The following is a 9,084-nucleotide window of genomic DNA, read 5'->3' as shown; positions in this document are numbered from 1 at the left end:
TTTTGCATGTTTGACCTGAACACTTCAACCAGCCAAAATCAATGCTTCCTGAAGAGATAATGCAACATCACAGTTGTATTTTTCTCCGTTGCAAAGGCTTTCTTCATGTGAGTCTGAGACATTACCCATTGGAAGAAGACATTTCAGAACTATGTACTCCAAAATACAAAAAACTCCTACTCTACCTGGCCAGCCTATAGCATGGCATAACCTGGAGTTAACAGGGCTAAGGGGTATCCCAGAGCAGGAAGCATTCTCAGTAGTTGTGTGCTGTCCTGAAGATTCTAAGCACTGCAAGGCTAGGAGAGTCCAACAAGGAAGTGATGAACCATGTCCAGAGGCCATCCAGTGGAAGATGAGAGAGGGCTGGAGAAACAGCTCGTGTGTATTTGCAAGAGGGCAACTTAGAAGATAACAATGGAGTCAGGCTGCCTGCAGCAGAAGCTCAGTCCATCCCAGAGGCAGGGCAGGAGAGAATCTTATGTCCCATATTCATCCCAGAGGCAGGGACTGAAACCCACTCACAACACAGCTCAGTGAGAGAAGGAAGTCAGGCACAAGGCTCTCCCTACAGGCGGATCCCAGGCCATGAGAAGAGGTGGTGATGGGGCAAATTTAGGGTCATTAGCAGCAGCAGCATTATGCTCAAGGTCACCAGGTTCACCTGCTCCTTCTGCAGTTCTTACCCTGGAAGGGTGACACTGGAGACAAGGACAAGGGGTCTGGGATGGAGCTGAAAAATTCCCTGAGGAAACAGCTCCCCAGGGCAGTGAGGGCCTGGATGTGTCTCTAAGTCAGAGTGGTAGGAAGCAGGCAGCAGGATCTGGTGTGGCTGCTTTTCTGGACACAGGGACAGAAAAATCAATTCTGCCATTATTATCTTGCTTCACACAATGTAGTTTGTTACAACTATAAACATACCTACATACTCTGCGGGACATTTTGCCTGTGCCTGCTCTGGATGAAGACCCCTGCGAGCGCTCCTTTCCCTCCACTAGACTAACAGTGCATGCAAGCATCCTTGGCCATAACATCCCAGCTCACAGCACTCCAGAGAGAAAAAACGTACTCATCACCGTGGCTACACGTGGAAGAGAACAGCTGACGGCAGAAGATGGATAACAGTGGAATGCACAACCAGCCTTGCACGACCCTTGCACAAAGTCTGCACTGCTGCTGCCCAGCATTGCGGCAGTAAAGGCAGCCCTGGAGCACACACGGATATTGTTCAGCAGAGGGAGGCTGTCAGAGCATGCTTTGACTCCATGCCAAGACCAGGCAGTGTGCTGCTTTGTATTAATTTGTGTAACTTCATGAATAAACTGTGCTTGGCTTGTATATGAATTTTAAATGAATTGTTAACACGTTTTTATGAATCAGGGAGGAGGTGCTAGCTGGAGAGGCTGGCTGTTTGTTGTTTAAAGCAGAGGAAACCAATCATGGTTTTTCACAAAATAAAACTTTATTGAGCTGTAATAAACAGATACTTCTAAAAAACATTTAAAACCACATAAAAAAAAAATAAGTGGAAGGACTTGACTTCTCCAGGTTGAATGGCAGGTCAGCAAATGCATATTGGTATTGAACTGCTTCACTTTTTTTCCTAGCATCAAGGAAGAAGATATGTTAACATGCTACACTGGTGGAAGGCTTGTGCGTGTTTTGGCGCTTGGTATCATCAGTGTCAGCCTGAAGATGTCTGGATGCCAAGGGTTTGTTGTGCCAAAGGCTGCCCACTGCACTTCATAGCACAGGAACCCACCCTGTGGGTGTGATTTCTGCTCACATCCATCCTTTCCCTTCCTTCCCAGAGACGTTTCACTCCTAAGTTGGTTGGGAAACAGAACCTCCTGCGTCTATTTCTTCATCATTCTTTTAGCTGTGGTAAAGGGGATTCTGCTCAAGGTTGCTGCTGGGGAAAACAGAAGCAAGAAATCTCTGACTGTTTTCCTCTGGAGATGTGAGCAGCTCACTGTGGTGATCCCTCAGTCCTGCTCTCTACTGGCTGCTCCCACTCAGAAAGTGAAGAAATGCAATCCTACTCTTCCTCTGTCCTATTGCCTCAAGAAAGGAAAACTACAGGTGCCAGTGTGGGTGCAAGAAGGCTGGAGAAAAAAATGTGTGGGTTCTCTGGATCTCCAAGGTTGCTCCTGCACAGCAATCAGGTCTCCAACAGAGGCAGGGGAGAATCCCCTGCAGCAGAAAGCAAGCAGCTCCCTGGTTATGTAATAGAGGTGTACGTAGTGGAGAATAAAAAGAAGATTGAAGCCAAGAGGAACCCCGGGTGGAGAAAACTCACATTGCTGCCTGTTCCTGAAAGCTGAGATCCTCACAGCCAAGCTCCTCCAGTCAGGAGACAAAGCAGTTCTGCCACTTCTCCTCCATTTGGAATGGGAAAATCAGACTGGAAAACCAACGGGCCAGATCTCATTGCTTCTATGACGGAGCTGTATTACCATGCTATTCATGCAAGCTGAGTGACCAACTCCTGGATTGCTTTCAAGGATTATTTAAACTTTTCCATATTTTGTAGGTCTCAATGTGAATGTGTGATTTTGGCCCTTGCATTGATTGATGTTGCTAAAAATGCTAGCAACCCACCCTTCAGAAAGTATGTGTTTTGGAATGTCTCTGCATTATGTGTACTTCCAATCATGAGCTCCTTGCTGGACATCACCAGTGCTTGTTGTTAAAGTAAGAGGATTACTTCAAAAGGTAATTCCATGGGATTACCACACACTCTGGCTGCCATATGGGGGTCTGAGGTCAGAAGACAAATTTTCCATGCTTATGAACAGCGTAAGGAAAACACGAAGGTGTTCCTTAGCTGCTGCAGCCAGCTTCCTGCGCCGGTGTATCATGGGTGCAACATCTGCTGTCCCATAAAGCAGCAGCTTCAGCTGGAGCCTTGCCCAGGATCGGATCATTTTATTGCATCTTCATCCTGCACATGTTCCCAATGCTTTAACATGGGTGGGACCACCAGAGTTCCTTACTTATCACCAGGTATCACTGCTTCTCTGTGGCATGTCCTGTCACAGCAGCATCAAACAATTGTCACACCTAATGGTCAACAGAGAAGTCATTGCACCTCTGGATGGGAAGGAAGAAGCAGCACCTTCAGCTCTGCTATGTGGAATGGAAGAATGGGGAAACATGCTGAAATGGTTGGGCGAGGGGTTTTGAACCTGGGAGCAGAGCATTTGTTGTGGGATTGTGGTTTCCCTGAGTATAGGCAATGCAGGAGCACTCAGCAGAACGGAGCTCGGAAAGAAGCTGGGCTCTTCTGGGAGACAGCAAAAACTTGGGGTTTAAACTTTCAGAGACATGCTCATGGAAGAGAAGTCCTACCAGCAAAAGGCTGCTGTGCAAGCTGGGAATGGCAACCTTTCTATTTACCTTCACTGCTATCTGCCCAAAACTGTGTCAGCAAACAGAAAATATCCACAGTAAGTTCTTGAAGTTGGTGAACTTGAGATGTCAACACACTCAAGGCACAAATTCAAGATCATTTGCAACATTGCAAGACTCAAGGGGTAGAGGAAGACTTCCAACAATCCCAATCTGCAAGAGCAGATTGCGAAAACCGCGACATGAAGGGAAGAGAAAAATCAAAATACAAAAACTAAAGATAGGGTTTTCATTACGTGGCTTCTGAGCTCATAATAGGTCACATTTTCTGGTTATTCTCTGAAAATATGAGTGTTAGAAATAAGCTTTATTTAAAGTAAATGGAAGCTCAAGTAATTACAAGGCTTCAGGAGCCAGGGCTCTAAGAAAAACATTGAGTATTTCAAGAGCTGGCAACACTGCCTATGGAAAAGGAGTGAGTCATGGCGTTGTTTTGGACTCCTGGGTGGGTGAAAGACACCAGCAGAGTGCTCCAGCTTGGTGGGGAGTTTTCTGAACTGCTCACATGGCTGCAGACTTACTGGCCACCCCAGCATCACTGTGATGGGAGCCCCACAGCCTGCTGCTGTAAAGGGACCAGGGCCTGGTGTGCCCACAGTGTGGGCAGCTAGCAGGATGGTGATGATGCAGGAGACTTTGCAGGACCTGGGTAGGCATCACGTGTCCCTCAGCTCCATTAGCATTCACTACTGCGAAGGTACGGATCCAGTGGGCCCTGAGCCTTGAAGGGAGGTAGCAATCCCCTTTTTCTTTCTTTTTTTTTCCTGTGCAAAGACTTCAAAATGCTGAATTGTTCCTTCTTTAAAGGGATGCAAACAGAGCTATCCTTCCTCGTGCTTGTAGGACTCCAAAGCTTTGTGATCCCCCTGTGATGGTGAGAAAGAGAGGGCCTTGAGCCTATACAAGGCTTTAGGCATTCTCAAGAGGAGTTTGTCTCTCACTGTGGGCTGCAGCAGATGCTACAGAGGTTAAGATCCTCATACAACACATCCCCTAGGTGCATGAGGTACACGGGGAACAGGCAGATGCTGCCTTCTGCATGTGGGGCCCCACCAGATTTATCAGCAGTCTGGTTGTTGGCCCGGTGCAGGACCGTTAACAACATTTGCCATTTTGCATCAGGCTCCACACAGGTTTTCAGGAACCACAACTTGCCTCAGTTTCCCCATGTGTTAGCTGGGAGCACAGAGCAGATGTTACAGGGAGGATCAAGACATTAAACACACGCAGCACAGTGGGAGCAGGAGTATGTTATACTTTGTTTGAAGATTGTAATCAATATTTCAGCAGTCCCAAGCCTGGCTTGCTGTTTTTTTTGTACCTAATGTCCTTCCAGCCCGCTGCCTTCCTGGCCCTCCTGTTCTGCTTTGTCCTGCAGATATCCCTGGTCCCAATGCATTTTAGACAAATCACTTTTCCAAAGTAAGTAAGGCAGCTTGAATGTGTCCTTAGATCAGCCACGCACTGTTAGAGCATCTGCAGCAGCGGAGCTCTCTGTGGGCACCCAGCTCCCAGGCCGTGCTGTAATGCATCTCGAGGAGATGTGGAGCAGCTCATTACAGGGATTACTTCCAGCCAGGCAGCTGCAAGGGTCAGTGAGCTCCTCATTGATTTCTGCCTGCCCTTACTCCCAGCGGAGGGAGTCTGGGAGATACTTCTGCATTGATCCAACCTGTTGTTTCCATAATGGGGTTTTGGCCAGATGAAGTTCACAAAAAAAACAAGATCAAAACAACAGCAAAAATCACATTATTTTCAGATGTGCTTAAGCTACCACTGCTCCCAGGAGCAAGCAGTGGCACCATGTCAAAGAAATGATACCTTTTTCCTTGAGAGTGCAGCAAGCAGGGCGATAGCCTCACTCCTCTGGTACAACCATGTCATTACTGGTTCTGCTCAGTGAAATCTTAATGTCTTTTAGGTTTTGTGGTAATCAATGGCCATAATTCTATGAACACACCAATGCAGAATCAACCCAGAAATTCCCAGTGTCCTTTGCACATTCAGCTTGCACAAATTCATGCTAGACCTGTCTGCAAAGACTGGCACCAGCACTGCTCAGTGGGGCTTATAGCCCAGGCATGATGAAAACAAGGGCACCAGAGGACCCCAGGGATCTTGGTGGCTCCAGTGGTCCCTGCAAATGGGAAGAGTCGTCCCAGCAGAGCAGCTGCAAGCCTGAGGAGCAGTCTCCAGCCAGGAGCTGGATGATTTCATTGGGACCCTATGAAGCCCGCTCTCCAAGTCATGTAACTCATGCAATTGTTCTTTACTTAGACTAAACTAATTTCTTCCCTCATTTCCTTCTTCACCCCCCATAGGAGGGAGTGATACTATCATTTTCTGCTCGACAGAGTTCTATGTCTGTCTGCTCATATAGCAACCAAAGGCACTAACAACTTAGGCTAATTGCAGAGTGAGCGATCCCTCTATAAGGAGAATGACAGATACATGGGCATTATTTATGCCACCTGCCTTGCTCCACTTGATGCCTGTGCCAGCTCCATTTGCTTTTTTTAGCAAGCACATTTCATTTCTCACTCCTCACTGCCATCCCCCTTGTGTGTCTCATTCAGAAAATTCACCACGTGTCTCTCTGATACCTGGAGATATGAATCAGCACCAATTATGCTAATAAAATTTTCAGAATCATTAATTCTCCTCATTATTATTATTTACCTTAGCCTGAAGGCAATTCTTGCTAATGCCTCTTCCCTAAGAAGGATTTTAATGGCCTTACTGGCTTGGCAACCCAACTACAACACCTTCTGCTGAGTTTCTTAATGGGGCTGGTTCTGCATCTGTTGGTCTGGGGTTCCCTGCCGGGTGGTATGCAGCCTGGGCTAGCTGTGCCTTCCTCAGGTAGCAGCAGGATGAAGTGCTTGGGGTGCATTTCCTTGCAAGCACCAGGGATTGCTCCCATCACTGCTGTGGGATTGCCCAAATAAATCCTGTATCTCCCATTCTGTGTGCAGGAAAGGCCACACAGACAACTTGTCTGGGATTTTCAGGGCAGTTAAGCCTGCAAGTGTGAATATTTTTTTCTCCTCTGGTTTATCTCATAAGCCACAGCAGTGAAGGGTCTGCGATTCTGGTCTGTGCCGTAGAAGTAGTGCGTAAATAAGCAAACAGCCTGGCCTCCTTCCTCACCTGCCTCTCCTCATCAGGAAAGACAAACTTAGGGCATAATCTTTCACCAAAAATCTGGAAGCCATCTCTTGCTCCTGGAGAAAACCCTGAACAAGGAGCCAAGGTGAGCATTCCTTGTTTGTATAGAGTCCCTGAACTGCAGCTGTACAACGCCATGCATCCCAAAAAGCCAGACCTTTCCTTCTCTGCTGCCAGCCCAGCAGCATCTCTCCACCCCAGGTCTCTAGGATGCAGGCATGGAGTGGTGCCAGCACCAAATCCCTAACCTTTAGTTGTGCCTGGAGTCTGTAACCTCCCACCCTCTCCTCCCAAACACCGTGTTCAACAGCCTATTAGTGGGAGAACAGCCTGTCCCCTGTCAAAACACACAAGGTGCCACAGTCCCCGCAAGAATGCTGGCAGCTGCTGACAGCGCTCTGGTGTGCCTGCCGGGTTCCCTGCCTGCACCGCTGGGCTTGGAGACATGGAACCAGGGATCCCCAGAGCAGCCCAACACTCTCAGCTGCTCCAGGTGAGAAGCAAAACAAGCCCCCCACACTTCTGCAGCCTATTTGCAAGCAGTAAGATTTCCAGATGGTAGCAGGAATATTTTTGTTGTTTGTTTTGAGGGAAAAAATGCAGAGAATTGGAGGTAAGCACTGAACCCCACATGATGTATTACTGGCAGACACCCCAAAAAACCCCATAACTTGAAAATTATTAATTATTTCAATAAAGACATGGCCACACCAGAACTGGGATATGTTGGCCAGCACATTCTCATGCTGGAACCCAGGTCGTCAGTAAGTCAACATTCATTTCCATGCTGCTAAACACACTGGCAGGTCACCTGTCCAAGGCCATTTTTTGTGGGGCCATGGTTGAACAAGCACACAATGAGAATCTCATGTTCCATTGCTCAGATCCTCTCCATCCCTCCAGGCTCTGGAACAGACATCCAACAGAGTTCCTCCAGCTATGTTGCTTGTAACTCTTGGCCCAAAGTAGGTCTGATGTCTTTGTGGGGCTCCACCTCTCCTGTCTGGTCCCAGTTGTCCAAGTTTACCATAAGTTGGGTTAAACCTCTTTAGTGCTGAAACTCCTTCACTGTTTTTCCTCCACAAAGAAGCTTTCCTGTCCAACTTCCCCCTGGGATGAAGCCCACCAGCTTTGATCTTAGCCCCAAACTGAATTTTTCAGTGATTCATAAGGAATTTTACCAACCCTGTGCATTACTCAGCTCCCCCCATAATAATTTCAGAAATTCACAGTTCTGTTTCAATCAGCTTGGAGGGAAAAAGTCTCAAACCATTTGGAGTTTGCTAGGTTTGATGTCTGTAGGCAGCTGGATAGAGGAAAAATTCTATCTTTCTGCCCTCTCTGGGAGAGGGGCCACAGCCGAAGCTCAGCAGTGCTGTTTGATGCTGGAAAGGGCATATGGGAGAGAAGAAATACTTGGAAGGCTCCAACCTCAGGAAATGTTTCAATCAGAGCTCACACCTTATTAGGCATGTGATAATCCAACCACGAGACACTGAGACACAGGAAACCAAGCTCCATAAGCCCTACTCCTCGCGGATCAACTTAGACCTTAAAAAAACACCATGAAAAGCCCTTCATAAAACAGAGACTTCTAGAGCAGGCACTTGTAGCCCTCTTGCCACAGCTGAGATGTGCACCGGGACTGCTGGGAAATGCAAACACCACCATTAAAACTAAGAGACACGTTGAAGAAAGACAAGCGGGATTTCCATCTAGATCTAAAGAGGCACAAGGGTCTACTTAATGAGACAGTGTATCTCAAAATCTTTGAGAAACTGCAACTACTTCAGAATGACTTTGAGAAGAAATTCTTGCCTTTACGTTTATCGTGGTTTTATTCTATTCCTGTGAAAGATGTTACATGACTACTGAAAACCTTGAATTCACATCACAGCCCCATTTCTTTATCTGGAGGTCTCCTTTGCTAGCATGGTAGCTACAAGCCAGTAGCTATGTAGGTTTAGTTAATCTGATCTTGATTAGGGCTGAATGACATTTTTTGGCCAGTCATGTTTTGAAGCAAAATAAGAGGAAATTCAATCAGAGCAAACCATTCTGTTATACATTTTTTTTAAACACAAATAATTTGGCAAACTCAACTCAACAAACTCAACCAAAATAATTTGTTTTGCTATTTTAAAGCACAGCCTTTAGTTATGGTCCAGTCTTAATTAAAAATGCCTCCCCATTTTCTCTGAAAAATGATTCCCAATATTTATTGAATGCAAACTGAAATGCATTTCAAATTGAATAGAAGATTCTTGGATGAAAAAATACTGTTGCTTATTTTCTAAGTCATTCCAAAACAGAACTCTGCCATCAGTCATTTTTCCGCCAACCCAACAGACACCAAGTCTTCCCTTAGCTCTGCACTGAAGCACCAGCAAATCCAAAGCCATAACTAAACAGCAAGAGCTGATATAAGTTCTTGGGGCAGCCAAGTGGGGATTTGAAACGCTACTTCCAATGCTATTTATTCCTCTAGCTGATATGCATGTATGC

The sequence above is a fragment of the Meleagris gallopavo genome, chromosome 17 (assembly GCF_000146605.3).
Source record: "Meleagris gallopavo isolate NT-WF06-2002-E0010 breed Aviagen turkey brand Nicholas breeding stock chromosome 17, Turkey_5.1, whole genome shotgun sequence".
NCBI lineage: Eukaryota > Metazoa > Chordata > Aves > Galliformes > Phasianidae > Meleagris > Meleagris gallopavo.
This window is presented reverse-complemented; position numbering follows the sequence as displayed.